Source organism: Dermacentor silvarum, chromosome 6, assembly GCF_013339745.2.
Source record: "Dermacentor silvarum isolate Dsil-2018 chromosome 6, BIME_Dsil_1.4, whole genome shotgun sequence".
Lineage (NCBI taxonomy): Eukaryota > Metazoa > Arthropoda > Arachnida > Ixodida > Ixodidae > Dermacentor > Dermacentor silvarum.
The window spans coordinates 169,791,541-169,806,764 of NC_051159.1; positions in this window are offsets into that span (position 1 = coordinate 169,791,541).

Below are 15,224 nucleotides of genomic sequence, written 5' to 3' on the forward strand. Positions count from 1 at the left end.
AACCTTTATGGCGAGACCCGAGCCCGGCCCGGGCCCGGAAATAATCTACGTTACACGCCCGGCCCGGCCCGCCACCCCTTTACCTTAAGCCGAGCCCAGCCCGAGCCCGGCTCGAAACCGGCCCGAACCCGGCCCGAGACCGAAAAATACATGTTTTTCAGAGTTGAGAAGCCCGATAATAACTCGCAGAAAGCCCGAGCCCTGCCCGGGCTCGCCTCAAAAAACCCGAGCCCGGCCCGGGCCCGGGTCAAAAAGCACCCGCCGTGCCCGAGACCGGCCGGAGCCCGTGAAATGTAAGTATTACTTCTTACGGCTGGACGATTTGGTCGATTAACTGTCCAGTAACTTATAAGTGGCTCCATCACAGTTAATTTGTGAACCAGGTTATTCGGCTAAACCGCGGAAGGAAATTCGTTTAGCGTGCCATACGAAAATGATTGTGCGCACCGGACGATACCTCTAGAAATATTTCGTCTTCTTGAGCAAAGTACCCAATACGGCAATACGTCTTATTTATAAATAGCATACCGCAATATACTAGCAATCAAGGATGCATGACTTCGATAACGGAGATCAAAAATGAAACAAATTGGGGCAGCTTTTCAAACTCGTAGTCGAGTAACATTTCTAAGTCTCGCTTTATTAAAATAAGCCTATACTCTAACTTACATGAATCGTCTCTTCTGGCGACTGTGGAAACGTGAACATTGTGAAGGATAAATTAGTGCAATACACAGGACAGAGAGCAAGACGAAGCAACACGAGCGCTCGCTGTGCTGTGTATTGCGCTATTTTATTATCCACAACGCTACACCAAATAGCCTGTACACTTCTGTAACGTGAACACTACGCACCAAAGCAAACAGGTATTCGTAGAAGTACAGGTGTTGGGGCAACGACACACCAGCAAAACTAAGGGCATTTTGTAAAAAAAAAAAAATGGTGACGCTTTCCAGACCACCTCATTGTAGTGTAGATATCTGGTTAGCGCCGGCAGAATGCATGCCTGCGATTGAGCCAAAAAAAAAAAAAAAAAACTGCGTGCCACCGGTAAATGTGTGTGCACAAGCTTGATCGCCAGCACGCATGTTTAATATTATTTCAAATGTATGTACCCATGGAGACTTGGCCATAAAAGAAAAAAAATCTAGTCCTATAATAGTTACTTCGTGCCTTTCTGGAGGCTATGCCTGAAGGTCAACGCATCTATTTGAAATTGAAAAATTACTTATACACAGCATTAACGTAAATAAAGTTTTTTTGTCTACATCGAATACCGTTACCCATGTTTGCGAATTTCCTTTCACTAAAATATGATCAACTCTTTATTGTCCAGCGCTCAACACCACCAGTAGTCCCCATTCCGGCCCTCTGGCCAAAAGTATGGACACCTTTGCTCTAACAGGTGCAGTTTACATATATGTGATATCTTTTCTTGTTAGAGATTTGCGGATTTGTAAACGTCGTGCTTCATTGTTTTTAAACTTTTTTTCGGTAACAAGTTCCAGACAGTATACTAAAATTCTGCTTGCTGAAGTCACTGGAACTCAGTTTTTTCTTTCATATGCAGCTAACGTAATCCAATTGGTCTGGTGGTTCTCTCATAACATCATATTTCAGCGTTTTACGCGTATTTGAATACTGAAAACGGAGTTGGCCTCGAACTAAAGAGTCCTATTAACGGGCGATAAAAAGAGCGATGAATGATGATAAGATCAGGAGGTGCGTATATACATGTCCATCACATTGAGGTCATACTAGAGTCGTGCATCGAGTCCAGTGGCTTGAAGGAAGGCTATAGTCGCTTCGATGACCACAGCTGCGTTGTTGGCGTCAGGCCAAGGACCTAAGACAATCTCGTCAGATATTGGTCTTTCAGTCACTCGTTGAATAGTAGAAATGAGGCTCAGGATCAGAACTAAACCAGCACCTGCGACTATGGTTTCCATCAAAGTTTAAACATCACTTCCGCACATTGCTAAAGCAATATTCAATCAGTCACGTTTTACCAGAGTTTAGGCCACGTTGTTCATTCTAAGCTGGCTCAATAAAACGAAGCATTTCATTTTTGTTGAACCTTGAATAAGTTTGATGTGGGGAGAGGCTAGAGAGAATGAGCTATTAAGAAAGCTGGCTTGCCTTATAACAGATATTGTCGACAGCGCACCACCATATATGGGAGGCCTGTCGCCCCATTTCATTCTTATGGCTTCTACGGTGCCCACATTCCCATTGTAAAAGGAAAAATACCAGCACGACACTTACGTACGATGCACCGTACACCTAATCGCACACAGCTTTATGTGCGGTCATGCCAATCACGCTTAGCAGGTGCCACTCACAATGGTAAGAACAAAGGTAAGTAGCTCTACTGCCACAAATTACTCTGGGGACGTGTAACTTATTCATCTCCATCCCGAAGCGAATGCCAGTAGTCGTTTGAAGTGATTAAATCATTCAGGAAGGTACTCTTCTGCCAGCTTCACTGTTTTGCCAGCAATGGCCACAGAAAAAACGCAACGAGGAACAACGGTGAAAGGTGATATAACGCTGTTGTGCAATTTTTAGTAAATTTTACCGCATACTAAGTAACCATGTTCACGTGCGGAAGGTGCTTTTCAGAATCTGAGATGAGCAGTAAATCTGTTATCACTCCATAAGCAGGAACATTAACTTTTTTCCGATCCGACTCAAGACGACGCCCATTGAGACATCGAAATGAAATCCTTTGGAAACAGAACATACCTCGAGTGTTTCATGAAGTTTGTGTTTCTCGGAATGCCAGGGTTTGTAACCAATGAACCCTTTAAATTACTGTTAAGTAAAAAGCAGCGCCGTGCAGGGTGATCATTTTTAGGTTTTATAGAGTTTTTGAAATCGCCTGTGGCAGATTTATTATTTATTTGTTCATGTTACCCCTAAAGGCCCTCATGGGGAGGGTAGTACATTGGGGGGGGGGGGGGGGGGGGGCGATACGATCATTAATAAAATCTGTACCCATATTAGGAAGAACAACAACAATACATAGAGCAATAATAAAAAAGTAGCAGTTAAAACATCAAGCATATAATACGCAAGGTAAGAATGAGCACAAAATATCAACTAAGTATTATTACACATTTCCATCAGAGCGAAGTAAATCTTGCAATTTTTTGTGTCAGTTTCTGTGGCGATGTGTGATGGCAAATTGTTCCACTGAATGATCGTGCTAGGAATGACTGAGTTGGCATGAGAGGATGAATGACACTTTACGCGTTTAACTTTGAAAGAATGATCATGTCGAGGGAAGATGGCATGGAGTGACTGAAAGAAATCATGTGAATGGATGGCTGGTGATAACGCTTATGGAAAAGTGTTAAATGAGCATGTTTACGGCGATATGATAGGTCTTCTAGTTCGGCACTTTTTTTTTTTTAGTTCTTAGACGCTTGCATAGGATGAGTAGTCTGAAAAAATGAAACGAACAGCACGGCTCTGCAAGGATTAGATGTTAGTGATAACGTAGGCTCGATCGGGGTCCCAAATCGCCGCAGCATATTCAATTTTAGGACGTATTAGAGAAGCATGAGCAAGTTTTTTTTACGTGGATAGGGGCGTGTTTTAGGTTACGCTTAAGAAGACCAAGAGAGCGGTTAGCAGACGCTAGGGTGAGGTCGATATGGTGATGCCATGTTAAGTCACACTGAAGGTGCACCCCAAGTTACTTGTAAGCTGCTGTTAGTTCTACAGTATTGCTACTAAGGATGTAAGTGGTTGGAATACGAGATGTGCGACGAGTGAAACACATATATTTTGTTTTAGAAACGTTTAAGGTCATTAACCAGGATGAGCACCATGTGCTTACTTCGTTAAGATCAGTTTGTAGGGATTGGCGGTCAGTGTCATTGGTAATGTTACAGTAAATTACGCAGTCATCAGCGAAGAGTCGAACTCCGGATCCCACGCCAGGCAGGCAAATCATTCATATAGATTAGAAAAATCATAGATTAGAAGCACGCTTCCGTGGGGTACACCAGATGTCACATGATCAGAAGATGAGTTATAATTATTAACAGAGGTGAACTGAGTTCTTGACGATAAAAAGTCTTTAATCCAGGTGAGCGCTTTAGGGTAGATGTTAACGTGTGCTAGTTTCAGTAGAAGTCTGTTGTGAGGAACCCGATCAAAAGCCTTTGAAAAATCCAGAAATACTGCGTCAACCTGAAAGCCCGCGTCCAGTGATAAGTGTAAGTCGTTAACAAAGTCAGCGACTTGAGTGTCACATGAAAAACGCTTGCGGAAGCAGTGCTAATATTTGAAAATAATGTTATGATCTTTGAGGTATCTAATTACTCGGCTATGAATGACATGCTCAAGAAGTTTGCAAATGGTGATGGTTAGTGAGATGGGTCGATATAGTTAGGAGGGGAAGAACGCTCACCTCACTTGAATATAGGTATTACCTTGGCTTCCCTCCAGCCATTGGGAATTAGCCCGTTTGATAATAATTGTGAAAACAGATAGGACAAGACAGAACAAATGCTCAGTTATGTACTCTTAAGTATCTTATTATTAAAGCCAAAGTGATCCAAATTGCTTGTAATTTTCAGGTTGTTCAACAAAGCTAAGATATCAGCTTCATCAATAACTATTTCAGGCATGCGAATATCATCAAATATATTTAATTCGGGAGGTGAGCTAACCACTTCGTTCGTAAAAACTAATGAGGTTTCATTAAAAATCAGGTACGACGTCGTTATTGTCGGTAAGCATAATTCTAGTCCTTGAGCTGGATTATTCGAAGTGGCGGACATTACTAGCACGCAAAATCGAAACACATATTCAACATATTAACAAACATTCACTAATTAACTTCTTAATTACGTCACAGCACATATTGCAAGCTACGAAATATAGCCGGTGAGCTTGCAAGACGTATTCACTTGAAATGAATTTCCAGGATGACACTCGTCTCGAGATATTTCCCCAAGTGTGGAACGAAATACATGGGTGTTCCAGTTACTTTTGTGCTTCAATGCATAAAACAGCCGCTTTGTTAAAAACGTAAGTTGGACAACAGTGCATTTTTAGGATAAGTTTGATGGCGCTTATCTCCAAAGCGGCGTCATTCTGGAAATTCATTCCAAGTGGATATGCCCTGCAAACTCACAGGCTGCAGTTCCCAAACTGAAATATGTGCCGTAAAGTTTTTAATTCAAGAGATAATGAGTGGATTTTCTTGCGATAGCCATTATATGGAGACTCCAAGCGCATTTCTGCCGTCGGTGTCGCCGTCGCCGTGAGGTTAGGTATTAAGTCCAAAGGCGATAAAATCGCCTGCCGCGATCCGTACGCTGTGTGCGCGAGTGAAAGCATACGAGGGGAGCCGGCAATCGCGGCTCAATGTAGTGAACGCGAGGGAGGAAGGCAGGCCGGAAGCGCACGGTCGCCTTTCGGGCGCGCCAGGCACTGGGGCGAGGCGACGGAGAGGGAGGGAGGGGGGGGGGGGGGGGGGATGCGTTCTGCTCCGTCGGCTGCTGCTCACAGCGCGGCCGCGCCGTATCTTGAAAGCGATTTGCGATGTGGGCAGGGCCTCATCTTCTAATCGATCTGCGATGGGGACAAAGTGCATGCGCCGAGTGCCAGTAGCTGCGTATGCGCTCTGCTTTCGACTTTTAATTCGCGTTGTAGCGAGACGAGAGACAGCGCGAAGGTCCATTTGCCCGCTGCTGCTGGCGCGCTTTCTCATTCCGGCGTTTTCACGGCGAGTTTCCGTGGTCATCCAGCGAGATGTGTTCATGTTTACCTCAGCGCGCGTGACACCGTGCTTGTCTAATTAGCTAGTGGGCCAATGTTTACAACTTTATATGGCCAATAAACTACTATCCTTGCTTCGTATAGCTCTCGACTAATTTGCTATCGCAATCGATGCTTCGCCTTTCGGGCGATACGGCGACCTTTTTTTCTTATTTAGTTGAATATGTGTTCCGATTTCTCGTGCAAGTAATATCCATCTCTCTGAATAATCCATCTCAATGACTAGAATTATGTTAGCTGACACAGCTTATTTTTAAACATTCCACAAAACTGAAAAATGATCACCCTGTGCACAAGCCCCTTATTGCATGGTGTGTTGTGAACACACAGAACTCCTTCACACTTAATATAATAAAAAATGTAGGAGATCTTACATATTTGCTTAGAATGTGCGTTATGTTTGGTAATGAAATACATAGCTACTGTAACTCTGGAAATATTTCTTGATTTATTCTTTCTTTGCAGAAAATATGACGGCACATGGGGAGACAACAGGCACTAAGTTTCTAAATGAACCAGTTCTTTTGACAATATTTACATGTGAAATCAGCACATAAAAATATCAGGATGTTTGATTGCTGAATAAACCTACTTTAACGTTTTGATAGTGGTGGTTCTGGAATTAAGCAGTCGGATGGTCCTGGGAGGCAAGCATTAATTGCTGTGTCCTATATGATATACAGCATACAGTTATGTGTTGTTTTATGGTGGAGAACAGACATTTGTTTCCTAGCGAGAATGTAAGCTTGTGGGTAAAATATAATAATTTCGCAGGATATATTGTTTCTTAGCACCATTATTGTCCTAAATATGTCATAAAATATTCCAACACTCTTTATGATAGTCATAGTGTGGGGTCTGCCGTGTTCAAAGACATCATGGCAACAGCAGCAACAAAGAACTCACATAGGAAGAAGGCATCCGTCTGGCTTGCGTCAGTTTCTTAAAGACTATACAATGCGAAAATTCACATAAAAAGATGCCCTCTAAAGGTTCCGGCCTAGACTTTTGGACAACAAATTAGTCAGTCAAACATTACGCCATTAAACTCTTTAAGACACTTGTACTAGATGAAACTGCGAGAAATGCACGCCATATTTTTATATCAATGTCCCAATTTTTAAAGGCTTGAATATTTCTTACAAGTTTTCTGCCACTAGAATTCCTTTCTGTATGTTAACTACATATACCTGTAGCAGCAAGATCTACTATGTATGATACGCAACAACCATTGCTCATAAAATCAGAACTATACGTGTTTTTTTTTCTTTTTTTTTAGAAAATTGTTTTTTTAGCACATTAGGCCTAAGAACGGCTTGTCTAATTTTTTCACAATAAAGTAAAGAATCATGCAATGAAGAGTTTCGTGTTGCACGACGACTGTGAATATGCACTGTAGTGTTGGCGCCAGTATAATTGTTCGCAGTGAGAGAGGTTGCAAGTTAACCTCAATAAATATATTTGAGACGCCCTTGATCGTTTTGAGCATTGTTAGCACAGAAATCGCGCTCCCGGTTCCGTTATGCGAGATTCATTCTTTTATTTATTTATTTATTTATTTATTTATTTATTTATTTATTTATTTATTTATTTATTTATTTATTTATTTATTTATTTATTTATTTATTTATTTATTTATTTATTTATTTTGTTTATTTGAATTAGCATCCCAAAGCAACATACTGGTTATGAATGTCACTGAAGTTAGATTTCCACATTAGTTTTGACAACATCGAGTTTTTCAATGGGAACCCAAAGTGTCCTACCTAACCTTCATCGAATTCCACCCCCATATGAATGCGGCCGCCGCAGTCGCTGTCACGGGGCGTCAAGAACTTTTGACCTCGTGATGAGCAGCATGACCCAATAACCACTGGGCCACAGTGGCGAGTGATACTTATGAATTCCAATTTGTTCAGTTTAAGTTTCAGTTTATTATCCATTCAATACAATGATTATGTGAAAGATAGTATACAGACGAGGGTCCCAAAGTCAAAGACTGCAACGGGAACCTCCGTTCACTAGGTGTTCGGCGCCAAATTTAATCAGGATACTACAATTTGAAGTCACCCATAGTAAAATTGGGTATGAACGACCAGGGAGCTCCTCGACGAGAAAAGAGGTGCTAGTGACCAGCCTAAATCGCGATAGACAATTGTGAGCGACACTTGTCTAAAGCTTTGGCTGTATCTTTATTATTGTAAAGCCATAAGCTTACCAGGACTAAGGCCATTTTCAGCAGGCACACATGATGCACGCGAAGATTTTCAAACGTAATGTTCCGGGGGCGCAGACATCTTCAGGATATTTCTCAGGGATGTAGACATTTACATAAATATTACTTGAAACGTTACGAGGCCCTCCGGTGGCTCCCAGGGCGACGACTCACTCTTTCAAGATTCATTGCAAATTTGTTAACTGCTTTCTTTAGGATTTTACCAAGCACTCTTTGAGAGCACCCCTAGTATGTATGTAGTCTGTTAGCAATCAGAGAAACTTCACATATCCTTCTATATTTTCCTTCCTTTCAGAATACTTTGAAAATCGCATTTCAGCTTCCGACTTCCGTTGCGCCCCCCCCCCCTCCCCCCTCGCACCTCCTGTATTCCTACAACTGTGTTTATAACTATGGGGTTTAGTATTTTATCAGGCAATTTAACGAACTCATTCCTGTCTGCACATGTTCTACGCCCTCTGTTTGTAAAGTTTCAACACGCTACCTGTGGGAGGCATAGCTGGCCAGCTCGTATACGGGAGTGGAGAAGGCAGTCCTGGATCATGTCCGGCGGGCAGCTGAGGCCAGTGGAGCCCTAGACAGAGCCTCTCCAACCCTTAGCCTTCAAGAACGCTCCACCCCCTTCCCCGTAAATAATGTAAGAGCATCGCACGCGTAATACGAAGCCATGGGATCGTTCCGCACCTGCGGCAAGTTGTTTGTTCATCGCCTTTCAATTCCATTAATTTATCATTTCTTTAATTCAATCAGTAAGTACAAGTAATTTCCTTTATATATGTTTTCCTTCGTGTCCATGTTTCTTGGCTACTTATGATATGATAAATAAAAATTGGGCCCCTCGGTTCCCTTTTCTTCTCGTTCATTGATATATAACACGCTACCTCTATTCGCCTGCCTGCGTTAATTCTTTGAATCGACTTTGCGCGCATCGAAGAGCTGACGGACAGGGCATGGACACGGCAGTGCGAGTGATATGCTAGCAAGTGACGGCTGTAAGAGAGCATAGGAATGGTGATCTGAAGCCGCTGTTTCGTAGGAAACTGTTGCTGTCATATAGCAGAAATTAGGCTACATTCAAGAAAGCACCAGCAACAAGAATTGTTGCGAAGCCGGGCACGTTACCAATATGCAGCCAAGAGTAAAATGTTAACTTCAATGCCATAAAATCTAGAATTCGCGGCTCTCCAAAAGACCCGAGCAATGATGCGTCGCTCCGAAACAAGCTGGTTTGTCTCCTAGACGGGGTCTTTCAACCCTTTGCAGACCGAACCATGTTCCACCTCTCGAGGCTGTCGGCGAGCATGAGCAGTACATTCTGCCGAATCAGTCACACGAACTCACACGGACTGCGTGGCGGATGCCAATATCGTGACCCATAACGCATTACTAGAGCGTGAACGGCCCGTTGGGGATCTAATACCAACTCTGTTAAGTCACGAATAGCATACTAAGCACAACTAGTTCTGGGCCGATTAACTTCACGCGGCGATGAAACGCCACGCCAGCTGCATATATATCATTCAGGAATGCGCAATGACTGAAGGTCACGACTAAACCCGCGCCTTGAGCAACAATCGCCGAACCCGATTGCGAAGGAAATAACTGACGAGAACTCGTGCGTGATATTAGGCCACGTCCATTAGACCAAGCAGGAAGCTCAAATCCTGGAGCCGGTAGCACATAGGCGCAGAAGGAAAGGCGAAGTCACCTTGAACGCCACTGTCCAAATGCTGCACTTTAGACAAGCTGCGCTTGCCACCCCGCAAGTATAGAAGCAACATAGAAGGCACTGCAGTTATCTAAATGTGCTTAATGGGGGTCGCACAAAGTGGTATAACGGGGTGCAATGTTGCATAATGCTAGAAAACGGGTTGGAAGAGCTAATAACAGCTTAGGCTGTGAAATTGTTAGCCTATAAAGCTTCCGGAACTAGTAGCAGGAAAGAAGCGTTACCCTTCGACGTGCGTAATTTATTTCACGGTCCGCTTACGTGATGGCTACAGTATACGGGTGTGTGGCAGAATGCAGAACCAGTGGTAGAGCAAGAATGAACCGAGATAGCAGCGCCCTGTAGTGTGGTCAACGCGCACGTTTTTATCCACGGCTCGCTTAAGAGCAGGATGATGTCTGTACTGATGTTATTAGTCACTGCATCGGCGTCGACATCCTTGCTCACCAGACTCGTATGCCATTGCTGTTGCTTCTGTGTTCACGCTAGCGACATCGTCTATATCGTCGATGAGTGGGTCACAAGCACTCGCCGGTTCTGATTTGTCTCTCTTATTCTGTATTTTGCTTGTTCAATATTTTTAACTCCTATTCTGCGTAATATATACGTGTGTCGAATCAATGTTGATATGTGCTTTAGCTGCCAAGATACACGCTTTAACACCGTAACTATAATATAGAGCTAAAAAATACTGTTTACTTAGCGTGCCTAAACTTTAAGTCGGTGATTCTCACGTTTGCACAACTTAAACAGCACTCGTGTTTTTCGGGATGCAGTCGATATAGAATGAGCCAGAAGCTGCCAAATAAAATATACCTAGACACATATTACGCCTTCAAAACATAAATCGAACACATGCTCTCTCTTTCTCTCTTTATTTCTATATATATTTGTTCCAGGCAATTGAGATTCATGCAGTTCGACGATAATGATCTAGTCGCGCCAGTACCAAAAGAGCAGATGGTTTTCTTTTCTTCAGGCAAGGCCCGCGCACTCATGAAATAGCGGCAGTCACCGCCCCCAGTTTTCCTCTTCCAAGAAGTACATAGGAGTAGGAAAAACAAGAAACGTAAAACCCTGGGACCTCGAAAAAAAAAGGCACAGAGAAGACGTTATTGAGCAGCTGGTCGTGACTGCAATGCCTAAGGCGCTCGTGGTCACTAGGAATGCCTTGTGATTATTCATTGCCGCTTCGACATGTATTATGTCTACAAGCCATTTCGATATGTATTATGTCTACACTGTTGCTACGAACTGCAACAATAAATGTAAGTCTAAATTGCATGTTACAAGTTGTAGTACATCAGAAGAATACAATATTATTGCGTTTGTAGTCTTTTTGTTGCCACTAATGAAACTCGCAACAAACTTGAAGCTCAGACTAGTTGGTTTTGGTGCCTTGATGTGGTGGGCAGAGTAGCCAACCGGAATACCTGGTTAACCTCCCTGCCTTTCTGTACATCCTTTCTCTCTCTTGATGTGGTGGTGTGGTGCCAAAGTACGCAAAGAAACGCACATCCGCTGTGCGCACTGGTCATTTCGCACCGCAATACATTCTCGTCAACGTTTTTATGCTATTGGTCGTTTCAACTGCCTATCAAACATAGATATTTTTTTTCACTTCAATGCTACTCCTTTAGTGAAATGCATTTCCTATGAGCATATTCGTACACTTAATTTACATTGTATATTTTATGCGATTTGCCTAGTGTTATAGCCTACGTACGCATTCCCACATTAGTCTCTAGAGTGAAGCTATACTAAGAAGCTGAAATACACAGCGGCCTAAACATCTAGCAGACTGTAATGATGTACACGTTGTCGCGTCTATGTTCAAGTACAAAATGCTCTTGTACTTTATTAGTTGACTCCACGCTTAGTGCGCTGCATAATGTAATTGTTCCGCAGGTTCAGCATTCCAAAAGCTTTACTGAACTAAGCAATTACGGGCCATCTATGAGGATATTTCTGTAACGCCACGGTCCGTTATTGTAACAACAAGTATCCTTGCAGTATCATGCTCGCAGCATCGAAAACGAAAATAAAGCAATATAATAGTGCTCCTGAGGTACGAACAACCCCCCCCCCCCCCCCCCCCCCCATCGCCCCGGCTCTGACGCGCATGCTCTGCCACTAGCCTTTTCCTTTTTTTATATATTATTATTGCCTTGCTGTCACTATATCACACAACGAAGAGAAACCAACCACAAATTGTAACACTTAAAGCGAGAGAGTGAGCGAGGCCCTTTATCAAGAGGCAATAATTTTTGCCGGCATGTATAGGACCACTGACAGGCTGACAATCTAATTTGCACTTAGGGAAAGTGAAGGTATTCAAAGATTCTACAGAAGAGTGGGAAAGAAGGGGGGAAATGAAAATAAAATGTGCGATTAACGATATTTACAGGCGCGACAATGGCGAAAAATTCTGGCTTTGTTATGCTATGAAATGAAGCTTGGTTAAATCTTTCCGAGGTCAATATACGTAAGGCATGAACACAATAATAACAGAAAACACGTTTGTCTAACGCAGCCTAACTAGAAACTGAATTTTGTGTGTGTGTGCGTGCGCGTGTGCGCGTGCGCGGGCGCGTGTGCGTGTGCATGTGCGTGCGCGTGCGCGTGCGCGTGCGCGTGCGCGTGCGCGTGCGTGTGTGTGTGTGTGTGTGTGTGTGTGTGTGTGTGTGTGTGTGTGTGTGTGTGTGTTTTATGTACCTGAGTGGCTCCGATTACTGGAGCCATCAGGTAGTGAGCTTCGTCGCTTATTGATTCCCATGAACTTGATAATGACTGCCCCAGATTAACTTTAAGCAGAAATATTACTGACGCTGGCATGCAAAACAGTGAGGCGTTTTCGTCATATGCTACAGAACCGCAGCAACATAATGGTATCGTATGGTAAATAGCCAGCACTCTTCACTGCCAAAATTCGATAGGCATCTAATGGCAGCGCCTTTTTAGAGTTATCTGCACAAATTTCTAGAGCTAGGCAGGCGTGTTCTTTTCTTTTTTTATTTGGTGGTACGCAAGATGTATTAAATAAATTAAATTATGGGGTTTTAGGGGCCTGGATTATGGTGACACTGTTGTGTCCTCATAATCCACACTACCTTCTCGGGGCCAAGTAAGACAACAATCATAGGACATCGTAGTGCTATTTTTTTTTTCAAGGTTATTCACTGAAGAAAAAAAAGGACACATGTTATGATTAAATAACTCACTACGTTGACTTGAAGCCACCGTTAAAAAGGTGTCCTGTTTTTCTCAACTGTGCTCAGGCTGAAGTGCCGCGTGATTGTTGTTGACGAAGTTGGATGTTGTAAAGCTTGGCGCCATAGAAAACTGGGGCCTAATTCCCAAACTTATCGTTCGCAAGTGCTCTCTGTCGTCGGGCGGCCATCGTAAGCTTATAGGTATACCCAGCATTAGGATTGGCTTCATAATGAACAGTTCTAGCGTAAGAGCTTTTTGTGAATACGGGACCTACTCTGTAAAGTGCGCCCCACCTGATTCCTCCACAAAGTGAACGCACTCACTGGCCCTCGAGTTTCGAATGTCGAAATGCTGTTTGTGTGGATCCCACGTGAGGCATAGGAGCGAGGTCATCATAGCGTTAGAGAGGAAGCTTTAATATTCGTTCAGTCGCCACTTCCCTGAGGCTCCCCGAGCTGCGAACTTGCCATAACTTCCTCGTTGGAAGGCCGACATCGTTATAAGCTGAGCACGGCACCCTGCTACATACAGCAGGTAGGCGGAAATGTTTGTTCGATTATAACACACGTGGAAAGGTGCTCTTTAAGGTCACATATCTTGTAAAAACGCTAGCTAGTCGACACTGTGCGAGTTTACACGACAGCAACACATGGAGAGACTGGCTACAGGAATAGAAATGGCAGAAAATGTCATTAAATTGCAAATAAAACGTTTGGATGTGCCAGGAAACACATTATCGTACCTTAAGTAATCGACGCGCGTGCGTACGATGTGCATGGTGTTCGAAATGAGACACTGAGAACGCAAAAAGATGATCGCTTCCTTAGGTAACCTGATTGAAAAAACCCTTACAACCTTCTTTAGCCGTGCAAAGATAGAATTTTTCGGCAACAACACCACCAAAGATTCGTCATAATGTCACTGTGTTGTCCTGACCAATGCCTGCTTTCATTTGGTTTTTTTTTTTTCTTTTTTCCTTCTTATAGTCGTCATACTCCTTGCACTGCCTGTTTCTTATACACCCTTTTTGCGGAGCAGTTTCGCTCTAAAAAAAACGAGACGGAACACGTTGCTTCAGCGAAAGCGCACGAATACGAAACCATTACCGCCTCTACCCTGCTACTGTGCGATCAGCTGTCAGAAATGGAACTTATTGTCAGCTGACGCACTGTGTTCCATTCATGCTGCAAAGTGTAGAACGGTAGAGAGAAAGCATGTGCAGTGGTTGCCTGCAAATATAGTGGCGAGCAAATTAAGGAATGTAATATTGAATGTGTGTGACTAAGTCCACGGGCCGCTGCTACACAAGGACTGCTTGTATTGCCGGCCTATCGCGATGCACCGCTTTCCGCGAGGACAGAAAAAAAAATAACTCATCCGCCAGAGTTGTATCGCTAACCTTCAAAGAAAGAACTTCAACGCCAGAGTGTCGGCAAGAGTGAGTACTGCTCGTTACATAGTGACAAAGAGAGTATCGCCGCTTGGAAAATTCAAAGCATTTTTCTGGCCATTCGAAACAGCAGGTCACGAAATGTATGTGATTTTCATATTCTCAATTTTAAGCGTGCTATTGATATTATCAGCCCTATCTTTGCTCATACATTTAACTGCTGTTTCAAAGATTATATTTTCCCCAAGAATGTGCAAAATGCTAGAGTGGCAGTAATTTATAAAGGTGGAGAAAGAATTAATTCATCAAACTACCGCCCAACATCGATACTTCCAATATTCTCAAAGTGTTTAGAAAAATAATATATGTACGAATGTCAAATTTTTTGCGAAATGCATCACTTGATAACACTCAGCCAGCATGGTTTGAAAAAATCACAATCCACCGAAACAGTGGCTTTGACTCAAAAAAAGCTTATTCTAAATTGTTTTGAACAAAATGAATTAGCATTGGGTATATATGTGGACTTTTCTAAACCATTCGATAGGATTAACCACTACACATTACGCGCAAAACTTCGTGTATATGGTTTCCGGGGTGTGTTCCTTAACCTCATAAGAACTTATTTAACATCTCGTAATCAACAGGTAGTAGTCAATGATCAATATTCGCAAAATAAAACTATTCATGCAGGTGTTCCTCAGGGTAGCATATTAGGCCCACTACTTTTAAACCTATATATTAATGACATTGTTAACATTGGCGATAAACCTACTTTCGTTATATATGCAGATGATACCAGCCTATTTTTTTTTTTTTTTGTGGAACAAGCGTGTCGTACATACGAAACCAAGTTGATG